Raw genomic sequence first — 15,738 nt, forward strand, 5'->3', positions numbered from 1 at the left:
GTTAACCACCAAAATGAGCGGAAAAAGGCCTGCTGCTGGTGGAAAGGGGAATAGGCGTGTTGGGAAGGGGAAAAAAGGTTGTGTCCGTGGGGTAGGTGTTAAAGCAACAGTAACATCTGCAGAAGAAAGACCATCTTCCAGCCAAACTAAAATGTCTACTTCTTTTAGCGGACAATGTGATAAGATCCCTTTCTTACGGCCACGCCAATCGCTACAAATTCCAGATGAGGCACAAAAACAGCAGGTGCTTCAACGGATATCAAGTGCTCCTTTAAGTGGGCTCTCCTCCACATCAACTTCAACATCACAAATACTCCAGTCCTCAAAGGTGTCACCCCAATCGCACTTGCTTCCTCACAGCTCCCAAATCTCCAGCTGCCCGTCTGAGTATGAGGTAGAACAGATGGTTGAGTCTGCAGAGCTGTTTACTCATACTATAGCCTGGGAATCAGAGGTCGACTCCAGCGCTTCTGTGAATCCAGACGAGGAAATGGTCTGCACTGATGCCCAGAATCTTTATGAGTCGGATCCAGGACCAGACGCAGAACGTTCTGACCATAATGTAGACCCTCATTCCCAAACTGTAACTCCTGTTGGTGGAGAGAATGAGGAAGACGATGATGAGACTCAAATACCTGATTGGAGCGACAACTTTAGTTTTTTGTCAGGGCAGGAACAGGTTGGCTCTGAGGACGACGGGTGTGATAACGCACAGGGTGATGATGATGAGGTTGGAGATCCCACTTACTGTCAACCCACAGTCAGCCAAGAGATGAGGTCAGCAGAGGAGGTGGAGGAAGATGCTAGTGACGACGAGGTCAGGTTGCGCCTTCCTGGACAGAGACGTAGTACTGGAAGCACGTCAACAACTGCATCCTCAAACACAACTCTGCCTCTCACCACAAGTCGTGGTGGCTCTTCAGGTCGCATGGGTGCTAAGCCTTGCATAGCCTGGGCATTTTTTCAGATCGATAAAGATGACCCAACTCGTGTTATCTGTAACATTTGTCAGCAAAAGCTAAGTAGAGGCCAAAAAATACATAGTTTGAGTACTTCATGCATGAACCGGTACATGGACATGAAGCATAAGTTGCAGTGGGAAGCTCAGTGTGCTACAATGCGGCCTAGCCGGATGGGCCAACCACCGTCTGCCATATCTTGTGCATCCGCGGCCTCTTCATCCTCTGTGACTGGGGGGACAGCAGTCACACCTGTTTTGGGGCGCAGACCTGCCACCTCTTTACCCGCAACAGCCAGCGTGATTGGCAGGTCATCATTTTTTTTGGAGGTGGTAACACCAGCTGGTGTTGAGCGCTGTCCGACATCGATAGCACCACCTTTGGATCAAGGCAACCTAACATGTCCGCCTGCATCTTCCTCACAGACCGGCAGTTTGCCGGGGACACCCTTATCAACCCCGTCTAAGCACAATAGCCAGCCCTCGGTCCCTCAGATGTGGACAAGTAAAAGACCATTTCCTCCTAGCCATGAGAAAGCTAAGAGGTTGAATTTCACCATCTGCAAGCTCTTGGCTACAGAAATGCTGCCTTTCCGCCTGGTGGACACAGAGGATTTTCGAGACCTTATGTCTGTCGCAGTGCCCCAGTACCAGATGCCCAGTCGGCACTACTTCTCAAAGAAAGGTGTGCCTGCGCTCCACCAGCATGTCGCACACAACATCACCGCTTCTTTGAGAAATTCTGTGTGTGACAGGGTGCATTTCACCACATACACTTGGACGAGTAGGCATGGACAGAGGCGTTACATGTCGCTGACTGGGCACTGGGTAACTATGGTGACAGCAGGACAAGGGGCTGCTGTCCAAGTCTTGCCGTCCCCACGAGTTGTGCGTCAATCCTCTTTATGTCAAAGTTCCTCCACTGCTTCTGCCTCCTCAACCTCCTCTCGGTCTTCCACCTGCACCCAAAGCCTGTCTGGTCATGCCTCAAGCTTTCTAACTGCGCAGAAGGGATCCTGCACACCTCCTTACTATGCTGGCAGTAGGGCTCAACGTCATCAGGCGGTTTTTACTTTGAAATGTCTGGGAAATGTGAGTCACACAGCTGAGGAGTTGTGGTCAGCTCTGGAGAACCAATTTCATGAATGGTTGTCTCCACTGGACCTGAAACCAGGGAAGGCCGTGTGCGACAATGCTGCAAACCTGGGTGCGGCCCTTCGCCGGGGCAATGTCACACACGTGCCTTGTATGGCTCACGTGTTGAACCTGGTTGTCCAGCAATTTTTAGCCCACTATCCCAGACTAGATGGCCTTCTGCAGAGGGCACGGTCGCTGTGTGCTCACTTCCGCCGTTCGCATCCCGCAGCTCAGCGACTTACATCTCTACAGAAGTTGTTGGGCCTGCCACTTCACCGGCTAAAATGCGATGTGCCTACCCGGTGGAATTCAACTCTGCACATGTTGCAGCGACTGTGGCAGCACCGACAAGCCCTGGTGCAATAAGTTCTGACGTATAGCCTGGGCCAACGAGATCCAGACGTGGGGCAAATCACGCTGGAGGAGTGGTCTCAGATCAGGGACCTATGCACCCTTCTGCACAGTTTTGAAATGGCGACGAAGATGTTTAGTGCTGACGATGCCATTATCAGCGTGACTATTCCGGTGATTTACATGCTGGAGCACATGTTAAACAGAATTCGGAGTCAGGTGGTGGCACAAGAGGAGGTGGAGGAAGTAGGGGAGGAGGAGTTGTATGCGGAAGGGCTAACATCTGCAAGGTCCAGACGGTCGGCAGCACCAAGGCGACAGGCATGTGAGGGTGGGGGAGATGGTTTTACCAGGGCGCATGGTAGCAGCCAAACTAGTGAGGAAGGTGCAGGAGCCCAGGAAAAAGTGGAGGACGAACTGATGGAAGACTCATCAGATGAGGGAGACCTTGATCACATTTCTGTTGTGCGAGGTTGGCGGGAGAGGACAGAGGAAGGAAGCATGATTGTTACCTCTCCACCAACACAACAGGGACTTGGTGCTCCTGGATGCACAACACACATCAGTGCCTTCTTGCTGCACTACCTGCAACATGACCCTCGAATTGTGAGAATTAAAAATAATCCTGACTACTGGGTTGCCACACTGTTAGATCCCCGGTACAAAAGTAAATTTGCAGAAATTATTCCTGCCATAGAAAGGGATGCACGCATGCAGGAGTATCAGCAGAGACTGTTGAAGAATCTTACATGTGCTTTTCCACAAAACACCAGTGGTTCACGTAGTGAATCTTACAGTTCTAACTTGCCAACCGTGGTCTGTATGGAGTAGTTCAATAAAGGGCCCAAAATTAAGATAACATAGATGGGAGAGGTCTCTATGAATAGGAATTCCTAAGTATTTGATACCCTGTGAGGGCCAGGCAAAGGGAAAGTTGGACTGGATGGAATCCTATATGGATTTGGGGAGGGAGACATCGAGGGCCTCAGACTTCGCTGCATTGATTTTAAAATTTGACCATGTAACAAAGTGATCTATTTCAGCCATAACAGCATGGATGGATATATGTGATTGAGTGATATATACTAGGACATCATCAGCAAATAGAGAGCACTTGTACTCGGTGCCTCCCACCTCAATCCACCTAATATTGGGGTTATGGCGAATTGATGAGAGCAGGTGCTCCGTCACTAGGATGTATAAGAGAGGGGACAGAGAACATCTATGCCTTGTCCCATTGGTGATTGTGAAAGGTGATGAAAATGTTCTGACGCGCCCCCTGGGCCTTGGGACACCCGGAGCCGGACCCTTTTTGGTGGATGCTGGTGGTTGTAGTCTCTGTGGCGGCGACCCGGTTCCGTGGCTCAGGGCGGTCAAACCAGTGGCGGAACTATTTATGTGGTTTTGATGTTTAAATGTCCGACTACTCAATTGTAAAAAGAACTTCGGCACTCCATACATGAAAATATAAGAAATATTGTATCTAGACTAATGTCACTTTGAAAAATGAAGGTTTTTTGCGCATAATTTGGCCAATTTATGTGTGTCCATCAACCACAACAAGGTCACCTTCGTATGATGGGAAACTACGCTACGCTACCACTGGATATGCCACTCTTGGGCTGTAAGCCTGTATGGACAATATGTCTATGCTTGGGCTTTTAACCTACAATGTATGGGCTGGTAGAGCTAGTTAAAACCACCTGTGACTGAATGGGAGGGACACATGGTCAGAAATAAGGCTGTCAAACTTCTAATATTGTGAACACGTACCTGCTGCAATGCTCCAGGAGCGGGATCCCAAAAATGATTAATAGAAAAAAAGAGAGGGGTCGCTCACTGGTCTATTCGGGTGCTCTGAAGAAAAGAGTAATCTCAATTGCAAAAAGAACTTCGGCACTCCATACATGAAAATATAAGAAATATTGTGTCTAGACTAATGTCACTTTGAAAAATGAAGGTTTTTTGCGCATAATTTGGCCAATTTATGTGTGCCCATCAACCACGACAAGGTCACCTTCGTATGATGGGAAACTACGTTACGCTACCACTGGATATGCCACTCTTGGGCTGTAAGCCTGGATGGACAATATGTCTATGCTTGGGCTTTTAACCTACAATGTATGGGCTGGTAGAGCTAGTTAAAACCACCTGTGACTGAATGGGAGGGACACATGGTCAGAAAAAAGGCTGTCAAACTTCTAATAGTGTGAACACGTACCTGCTGCAATGCTCCAGGAGCGGGATCCCAAAAATGATTAATAGAAAAAAGAGAGGGGTCACTCACTGGACTATTCGGGTGCTCTGAAGAAAAGAGTAATCTCAATTGCAAAAAGAACTACGTGTTCACACTATTAGAAGTTTGACAGGCTTTTTTCTGACCATGTGTCCCTCCCATTCAGTCACAGGTAGTTTTAACTAGCTCTACCAGCCCATACATTGTAGGTTAAAAGCCCAAGCATAGACATATTGTCCATACAGGCTTACAGCCCAAGAGTGGCATATCCAGTGGTAGCGTAGCGTAGTTTCCCATCATACGAAGGTGACCTTGTCGTGGTTGATGGGCACACATAAATTGGCCAAATTATGTGCAAAAAACCTTCATTTTTCAAAGTGACATTAGTCTAGATACAATATTTCTTATATTTTCATGTATGGAGTGCCGAATTTCTTTTTGCAATTGAGATTACTCTTTTCTTCAGAGCACCCGAATAGACCAGTGAGCGACCCCTCTCTTTTTTCTATTAATCATTTTTGGGATCCCGCTCCTGGAGCATTGCAGCAGGTACGTGTTCACACTATTAGAAGTTTGACAGCCTTTTTTCTGACCATGTGTCCCTCCCATTCAGTCACAGGTGGTTTTAACTAGCTCTTACAGCCCATACATTGTAGGTTAAAAGCCCAAGCATAGACATATTGTCCATACAGGCTTACAGCCCAAGAGTGGCATATCCATTGGTAGCGTAGCGTAGTTTCCCATCATACGAAGGTGACCTTGTCGTGGTTGATGGGCACACATAAATTGGCCAAATTATGCGCAAAAAAACTTCATTTTTCAAATTGACATTAGTCTAGATACAATATTTCTTATATTTTCATGTATGGAGTGCCGAAGTTCTTTTTGCAATTGAGATTACTCTTTTCTTCAGAGCACCCGAATAGACCAGTGAGCGACCCCTCTCTTTTTTCTATTAATCATTTTTGGGATCCCGCTCCTGGAGCATTGCAGCAGGTACGTGTTCACACTATTAGAAGTTTGACAGCCTTTTTTCTGACCATGTGTCCCTCCCATTCAGTCACAGGTGGTTTTAACTAGCTCTACCAGCCCATACATTGTAGGTTAAAAGCCCAAGCATAGACATATTGTCCATACAGGCTTACAGACCAAGAGTGGCATATCCAGTGGTAGCGTAGCGTAGTTTCCCATCATACGAAGGTGACCTTGTCATGGTTGATGGGCACACATAAATTGGCCAAATTATGCGCAAAAAACCTTCATTTTTCAAAGTGACATTAGTCTAGATACAATATTTCTTATATTTTCATGTATGGAGTGCCGAAGTTCTTTTTGCAATTGAGATTACTCTTTTCTTCAGAGCACCCGAATAGACCAGTGAGCGACCCCTCTCTTTTTTCTATTAATCATTTTTGGGATCCCGCTCCTGGAGCATTACAGCAGGTACGTGTTCACACTATTAGAAGTTTGACAGCCTTTTTTCTGACCATGTGTCCCTCCCATTCAGTCACAGGTGGTTTTAACTAGCTCTACCAGCCCATACATTGTAGGTTAAAAGCCCAAGCATAGACATATTGTCCATACAGGCTTACAGCCCAAGAGTGGCATATCCAGTGGTAGCGTAGCGTAGTTTCCCATCATACGAAGGTGACCTTGTCATGGTTGATGGGCACACATAAATTGGCCAAATTATGCGCAAAAAACCTTCATTTTTCAAAGTGACATTAGTCTAGATACAATATTTCTTATATTTTCATGTATGGAGTGCCGAAGTTCTTTTTGCAATTGAGATTACTCTTTTCTTCAGAGCACCCGAATAGACCAGTGAGCGACCCCTCTCTTTTTTCTATTAATCATTTTTGGGATCCCGCTCCTGGAGCATTGCAGCAGGTACGTGTTCACACTATTAGAAGTTTGACAGCCTTTTTTCTGACCATGTGTCCCTCCCATTCAGTCACAGGTGATTTTAACTAACTCTACCAGCCCATACATTGTAGGTTAAAAGCCCAAGCATAGACATATTGTCCATACAGGCTTACAGCCCAAGAGTGGCATATCCAGTGGTAGCGTAGCGTAGTTTCCCATCATACGAAGGTGACCTTGTCGTGGTTGATGGGCACACATAAATTGGCCAAATTATGCGTAAAAAACCTTCATTTTTCAAAGTGACATTAGTCTAGATACAATATTTCTTATATTTTCATGTATGGAGTGCCGAAGTTCTTTTTGCAATTGAGATTACTCTTTTCTTCAGAGCACCCGAATAGACCAGTGAGCGACCCCTCTCTTTTTTCTATTAATCATTTTTGGGATCCCGCTCCTGGAGCATTGCAGCAGGTACGTGTTCACACTATTAGAAGTTTGACAGCCTTTTTTCTGACCATGTGTCCCTCCCATTCAGTCACAGGTGGTTTTAACTAGCTCTACCAGCCCATACATTGTAGGTTAAAAGCCCAAGCATAGACATATTGTTCATACAGGCTTACAGCCCAAGAGTGGCATATCCAGTGGTAGCGTAGCGTAGTTTCCCATCATACGAAGGTGACCTTGTCGTGGTTGATGGGCACACATAAATTGGCCAAATTATGCGCAAAAAACCTTCATTTTTCAAAGTGACATTAGTCTAGATACAATATTTCTTATATTTTCATGTATGGAGTGCCGAAGTTCTTTTTGCAATTGAGATTACTCTTTTCTTCAGAGCACCCGAATAGACCAGTGAGCGACCCCTCTCTTTTTTTCTATTAATCATTTTTGGGATCCCGCTCCTGGAGCATTGCAGCAGGTACGTGTTCACACTATTAGAAGTTTGACAGCCTTTTTTCTGACCATGTGTCCCTCCCATTCAGTCACAGGTGGTTTTAACTAGCTCTACCAGCCCATACATTGTAGGTTAAAAGCCCAAGCATAGACATATTGTCCATACAGGCTTACAGCCCAAGAGTGGCATATCCAGTGGTAGCGTAGCGTAGTTTCCCATCATACGAAGGTGACCTTGTCGTGGTTGATGGGCACACATAAATTGGCCAAATTATGCGCAAAAAACCTTCATTTTTCAAAGTGACATTAGTCTAGATACAATATTTCTTATATTTTCATGTATGGAGTGCCGAAGTTCTTTTTGCAATTGAGATTACTCTTTTCTTCAGAGCACCCGAATAGACCAGTGAGCGACCCCTCTCTTTTTTCTATTAATCATTTTTGGGATCCCGCTCCTGGAGCATTGCAGCAGGTACGTGTTCACACTATTAGAAGTTTGACAGCCTTTTTTCTGACCATGTGTCCCTCCCATTCAGTCACAGGTGGTTTTAACAAGCTCTACCAGCCCATACATTGTAGGTTAAAAGCCCAAGCATAGACATATTGTCCATACAGGCTTACAGCCCAAGAGTGACATATCCAGTGGTAGCGTAGCGTAGTTTCCCATCATACGAAGGTGACCTTGTCGTGGTTGATGGGCACACATAAATTGGCCAAATTATGCGCAAAAAACCTTCATTTTTCAAAGTGACATTAGTCTAGATACAATATTTCTTATATTTTCATGTATGGAGTGCCAAAGTTCTTTTTGCAATTGAGATTACTCTTTTCTTCAGAGCACCCGAATAGACCAGTGAGCGACCCCTCACTTTTTTCTCTAAATGTCCGACTATGCCACCCGTGGATTGCGGTCAGAGTGAACCGCCGCTCCAGGGCAGACCGCTGAGGCTGGTGTTGAGGGTGCAGCAGACCATAGCATAACTCCCCACGGGAGGAGTATAGCCTCAGGGCAGTGTATGCGGAGGATGGGGGTGATGGTGCAGGGCAGCAGCAGTAACGACACGGCGTCAGTGATGCAGTCCAGGGCCTTTACTCACAGTTCTTATTATCCAGACCACGTCTGCAGGTAACGGCTGCCCACGTCGTACTGTGCTCACCAGGTGAGGGGCTCAGACAACTCCCAGATAACTTTGGAGCGCTTCACAGGACCCCCTTTGTGTGTCCTTTGTCTGGCCTTTCTTACCAACCCTTCTGTCCGGCTGCCTCGGGCCTCCTCTTGGTAAACTTGGCGCCAGTTTCCCTGACCCTATGTGGTGCCTTCCTAGCGGGTGTAGCGAGGGGCTGCGCCACATAAAATGTCACAGCCTCCTGTTTCTAGCTGAGGGTCGTTTCCTGCCTCCACTAGTTTCGGGGACCGGTCTCCCCCTTTGGCCTGACCCCTCCACGCAGGTGGATTCGGGCGTGCGGTGGCGACTCGCCCGTCCGCACCCCTGGGATCCCTTCGTTCCTGGAGCCTTCTCCGCTCCTCTTCCTTCCTTCTCCCTCTTCCAGGCCTGGGCCTCTGTTACTAGGCCCGCCTCCGGAGCAGAGCTCATGCAGAGCCCCTGCTCCCTGCCACTTCTGCTCAGACTTCTCTGCTCTGAACTAAGATGGTGCCCACCTTTTATACTCCCTTCTCAATGCACCCAGGAACTGCTTCCTCCCTGCTCCTCCACTACAGGGTTCCCCTTCCTCAGTGTTCCCTCCCCCCACTCCAGCCAGGGACAGGGACTGTCGTGCCCATCTCAGGGGCATATTGGTCGCCCTGCCCCACGGCAATGTGGTGTAATGCATGCAGGTGTCGGGTCCTGATCCACACTCCATCCTTACCTGAGAGTGAGATATCACACCTCTGGGTGAGGTGCAATACCTCTGTAGCAACCGAGCCCTCAGGGTAATACAGTTCCATTTATCTTCAGCCTAGGTGACGTATTGCGATACAGGGCCGTGATTTTGGCTATAAAAGGGTCCCCTAGACCCCTACCCCAAGCTTTTTAAGAGAATCATATATGGCGTGCCAGGAGTCTCTATGGAATGCTTTCTCAGCATCCAACGAGAGTATCTAATTACAAATTTTTAACTGCATCTAGCCCAGGAAATACTTTGTGCCTAGTAGCAGTGTCTGCTAGTCAGCGGATTATCCCGGCTGTTAAGCAAGCTACACCATCTGTAGTTTTGACACTTAATTTTTTCAAAGGAAATGCTTCGGGACCACGGGATACTCAGTGAAGAGCATCAGGAGGCACCCCAAGGCATAGGGGCTGGGACTGGCAGTAGGATGCCTTGCGGTGGACAGCCGAGCTCGATCCTTATAAAAGCTTTTTAACTGCAGCAGCTTTAGTGGACGCTACTGGAGCTGGAATTTTGCGGCTGCTGGCATGAGACTTGCCCTCCAATAGATCCTTGTAAATGGATTTAAAGTGTATTCATTCAAATTAGAGAGACAATTTAAATTAAAAAGCTTAGAGCTGCCTCCACCACAGGGGGGCTCGCTCGACCCACCAGCGGACAGGCACCAGTATTGGGAGAGGGGGGCTGGCCGTCAGGGTTCACCGCGGCTCTGGCACAAACCCGGCGACACGGAGGTGGCACGGGCAGGAGCGGACTGGCCGTGTCGGCTTCTCACTTTTTGGATTTTAGAAGGGCATGACATGCCTATATCTGTGTCTCCCCCTCCTTTTACTCCTCCACCTCTTTTTTTTTCGCATGACTATATGTACTTGTCACTTTTCTATGTGTTAGTTGTGTCTTCAGAGCAGTTTGTCAACTTTTGGACACCTTTGAAGGTGTTTTCTATGTGTTTTTGTTTGCCTGCCATTGGTTTTAACGGTGTTCGAAGGTGTTCGACGAACAGTTCGGCGAACACACGGGTGTTCGACGAACCGAACCGAACTCGAACACTACGGGGGTGGCTCAACACTAGTCTTTACTCCCACAATCTATCTATTTAAGAGCACAGACCTGCCTGATAAAAGTCGTAGGAAATGCTGTAACCTAGTCCTTAAAAGGACTGCAATCACAACTATTCCCTACTCCCAAGCTATCTGTAGATTTGTGCGAAAATTGGCTTGAAATTAACAAGGTATAGCGCACACAGCAACAGCGGTGCCGTCTAACACGCAGCTGCAGCAGTGAGAAAATGGTGGCGACGTGGAAAATGGCTTGGTCTTATAGGGCAAGGACATGTGACATACACTGCCAATGACACATGCCCTTGCTTGTGTGAAAAAAAGCACTTCGCTCCGTGTGCGCTGCTGATAGGCTGACAGATTGCACCTCCCCACTGTAAATGCGGGAAAGAGAAAAAAAAATTGGAGATCTTCATTATTCCTGCAGAGATCCATCCCCTGCCCCTCCCCCCACCCCGCTGTACACTCAAACTGCGTATTAACATTAATTTTCATCATTACTGAGAAAAAATCCAGTTATGATTTTGGTGCACGAACAGTTATCGAACATAACCTCGAACAGCCGAATTTTTCTCAAATCGTTCGTGTTCGCCGAACGGCTCGAACACCGCCCAAAACAGCTCGAATTTGAGATTGGCGAACAGTTCGAGTAGAACAACGCTCATTTCTAATGTCCAACGACATGGCAGCCTCCAAGGACTGAGGGGTTTCATATACTGCCAAGGCATCTAACAACCTTTCAGTAAGCCCCTCACAAAATTGACTTCTAAGGGCTGAGTCATTTAATTTGGAATCCGTTGCCCATCTACAGAATTCCGAACTGTACGTTTCCACTGACCGATTTCCCTGCTGAAGGCGATGTAGCCTAGATTCAGCCAAGGCGACTTGGTCAGGGTCATCATAGATGAGGGCCAGAGCCCCGAAAAACCTCTCCACAGACTGGAGACCAACCAAGTCCTGTGGTAACGAAAATGCCCACGAGGATCTCCGTGAAGTAGAGAGGTCACAATTCCAACCCATTGCTCCTCATTTCTGGAGGAATAAGGACGAAGTTTAAAATACAGTTTACATGCCTCCTTGAATACAAACAACTTGTCCCTACCTCTTGAAAACCTGTCCGAGAGGACAACTTTGGGATTAGGCTGAACAGGCCTACCTGCAGAGACCCCTACATTGGCGCTGATGCTGCTGCACCTCACCGCGGAAGTCATTTACCTCCAGAGACAGCCTGTGCAGCCGCCCTGTGAGCTCTGCAACTGAACCCATACCAAAGGAGACAGGTAAAAAAAAAAAAGGTCCATGCCCAAAAACACACAGAGAAAAAAAAACAGTGTCAGCTTTTCTTTTTTTTTTTTCCTTTTCAAAATGTGCTCAGCCGCCGATAGACAACAACAATAAAGTGCTTTGCATTTTTATTAGTAATACCACATGGTTCCACTAGATGGGAATAAGATTACTGAATCCAGATTTATTGTTGCTATCTCATGATGCTATACAGAACAATTCTATGAAATGTAATCCCATGCACTGAGCACTTTACACTGCATAGCTTTATGGCATTTTCTTGCTTTGGTATATATTCATATTGGATTTTTTTGTATGTGGTACTGTATTTCTCCATGTTGATTTTGGCAGATATACATTATTTTTCCCACATTATTGCATGATACAGTTGTGCTCAAAAGTTTACATACCCCGGCAGAATTTTTCCTTTCTTGCCCTTGTTTCAGGGTATATGAATGTGTCACGCAAGGTGTGGGAAAGACTTAAAGCAACACAGAGGGAAGAGGGAAAGGGAGGAAAGACACTAGGGAAAGGGGGGAGTGGAGACCTCCAAGTCTGGTCTAGTGTCACCCTGTCTCATCTATCGACCCTGTAATGGCTCTTAACCAATTGCCGCACGCGTTCCTTGCCCTGTCTTTCCCTGGCGTTAGACTCAGGCTAGGGAAGGGAGGTGATGAGTACTAGTCGATCTCCACTGAACTCTAAAGACAAAAAGAAAGAACAAACGGGAAATCACTTAGCTTTTAGATGACTCAAGACAAATGCGCACACGTCCTCAAACATCAGAGAGGAGGAAGTACTGCTCTTGCTGAAGTCTCACAAGGAGTAATGAATATCGCCAGCATCTCCCTCTGTACACAGCAGGTATTTATACACCCAGAACAGTGAGTTAATTAGCCAGAGGAAGGTAACCGCTAGGTCCTAGAGAAAGACTCTAAGAAGATATATGTAATGCCAAACATAGGGATCTCCTGCAACCAACTGTAGGGAGACTGTCTGTCACTTCTGACACACCCGTGACAGAATGCTAACAAAAAATTTTTTTCTCCACTAATGGTTATTGGTTGGTTGGTATGAAGCCATTTATTGTCAAACTACTGTGTTTTCTCTTTTTAAATCTTAATGACAACCAAAAACATCCAAATGACTATGATCAAAAGTTCACATACCCTGGTGATTTTGGTCTGATAACAGCCACAGAATTTGACACAAATGGGTTTTAATGGCTATTAAAGGTAACATACTCACCTGTGACCTCTTTGCTTGTAATCAATGTGTGTGCATAAAAGCTGAGTGAGTTTCTGGGATCCAGACAGACTCTTGCATCTTTCATCCAGCCACTGACGTTTCTGGATTGTGAGTCATGGGGAAAGCAAAAGAATTGTCAACGGATCTACGGAAAAAGGAAGTTGAACTGTATAACACAGGAATGGGATACAAAAAAAATATCCAAGGAATTGATAATGCCAGTCAGCAGCGTTCAAACTCCCATTAACAAATGGAAAATCAGGGGCTCTGTAAAAACCAAACCACGGTCAGGTAGACCAAGAAGAATTTTGGCCACAACAGCCAGGAAAATTGTTCGGGATGCAAAGAAAAACCCACAAATAACATCAGCTGAAATTCAGGACTCTCTGAAAACTAGCGGTGTGGCTGATTCAAGATCCACAATAAGGAGGCACTTGAAGAAAAATGGACTGCATGGTCGAGTCGCCAGAAGAAAGCCATTACTGCGCTAATGCCACAAAGTATCTCGCCTACAATAAGCCGTAAAGCGTTGGGTCTCATTGTGTCTGCTGGAAGTGCGACATGATATATTTTTAATTGGTTCAAATAAAAGAAGACTTTTTATTACATTTTCCGCTGGATTTTCCATTTATTCCTCACCTTGTTTATTATTTATGGCATAGTATTTGCACCGGTGTCCTATCCCTTTGACTAAGGTTTGAGGGGTTGTTTTGTTTTATAAAAGTTATAGTTATAATGATATAGTTAATATACTAGATAGAACCATATAGAATAGGGGTGAAGGGAGAAAATGCAAATATAAAAAATGATACCTATACTGTAAGAGCCTTCAGAATATATATAACATAATAATATATGTTATATAAAACACCATATCATATATAACATATATTATTATATATGTTATATATAATATCATCTGATAATATTGCATAGTGTGCTTAATTTGGCCATCAACATGCTGATGTAGTTCATTCATAATACAAATGTGTATAGCATCAACTAATCTCATAAACAAATTGGCAAAAGTTAGAAATTAGTGATGGGCGAGCACTAAAATGCTCGGGTGCTCGATGCTCGGGTCAAGCAAATTGGGATGCTCGTGTGCTCAACCCGAGCAAAGAGTCCAATGTAAGTCTATGGGAAACTCGAGCATTTTTCAGGCGGTGGTCTGCAGAGGCCTAAAAATTGCCCAAATCAATGGGAACAGTGCTCAAATATGCTTTGTTGTTCCCATTACTAAAGATTGTGTCTCTTATACTGTTATTGCGTATGCAGTGAGTGGCAGGTCTGCCCAAAATTTGGATGCACCCCAATACCCTCTTGAAGAGATTTAGAGGAGGGCCTCCTGAAAACAATGTTCCCATTATTAGGAAGTGGGTCTCCCATACTGTTTGCCTATGTAGTGAATGCAAGAGCTATCAAAAATTTGGACCTACTCCAATGCCCTTTGGAAGAGACGTGGCGGTCAGAGGGCCTCCTGAAAACGATGTTCCCATTATTATGAAGTGGGTCTCCCATTGTGTTTGCCTATGCTGTAAATGCAAGGGTTGACAAAAATTTTGACCTACTCCAATGCCCCTTGGAAGAGACGTGGAGGTCAGAGGGCCTCCTGAAAACAATGTTCCCATTATTAGGAAGTGGGTCTCCCATAGTGTTGGCCTAGGCAGTGAATACAAAGGTTTCCAAAAATTTAATGGAGAGGAGATGATGAAAAGCTGCACTCACCGTTTATGTAAAAATAAGAGTCCTTTATTTCATATTCAGATAAAATGAATGGAAAGCAGGGAGTGCGAGGAGGAGGTGGATGACAGCTGTTTCATGCTCTGACTAGCGCTTCTGCGGGTCCATGTCCATTATTAGGGAGTGGGTCTCCCATAGTGTTGGCCTATGCAGTGAATGCAAGGGCTGCGAAAAATTTGGAGGCACTCCAATGCCCCTTGGAAGAGACCTAGAGGGCCTCATGAAAAAATGTTCCCATTATTAGGAAGTGGGTCTCCCATAGTGTTGGCCTATGCAGTGAATGCAAAGGCTTCCAACTGGGATTGGAGTTGTGTCTCTCTCGGCTGTACTCCTTGGTTGTCAAACTAAATGTGACCTCTGCCGCCAGCGTTTTCAGATGGGAATTTTTTTAATAGTTCCGCAACAAGGGCCTTCTGGTACTGCCCCATTTTTGTAGACCTGTTCGCCTCAGGAATAATAGATATAAAGTTCTCCTTGTAGCGTGGGTCAAGAAGTGTCACCAACCAGTAATGACTGTCACCCAAAATTTTGAGAATGCGAGGGTCACGGGAAAGGCAGCGTAACATAAACTCAGCCATGCGTGCCAGACTGCTAACAGGAAAGACTTCCCTGTCCTCAACAAGAGGACGACTGACTCGCTCTCCTCCTCCTCCCTGTCCTCAGGCCACCCACGCTGAACAGACAGTATGACAGGTGCAGGTAGTACCATATATTGCGCATGAAACTAGCTCCTGTTCTTCCTGCTCCTCTTCCTCACTGTCACCCAATCCACGTTGGGATGAGATGAGGCTGGGCTGTGTGTAATCACCCTGCATGGTTCCTTGCTCCATCTCAACGTGCTCCGCCTGCAATGCATCCTCTTTGATTGTGAGCAGAGGGTGTTTCAGAAGACAGAGAAGCGGGATGGTGATGCTAATTATGGCGTCATCACCGCTCACCATCTTGGTGGAGTCCTCAAAGTTTTGGAGGATGGTACAGATGTCTGACATCCATGTCCACTCCTGAGGACTTATGTCTGGAGTCTGAACTGAATACCGACGGCCTTGTTGATGCTGGTACTCAACAATTGCCCT

This window comes from Phyllobates terribilis, unplaced genomic scaffold, assembly GCF_046119375.1.
Source record: "Phyllobates terribilis strain yellow unplaced genomic scaffold, ASM4611937v1 Scaffold_1__5_contigs__length_1240528914, whole genome shotgun sequence".
NCBI classification, from domain to species: Eukaryota; Metazoa; Chordata; class Amphibia; order Anura; family Dendrobatidae; genus Phyllobates; species Phyllobates terribilis.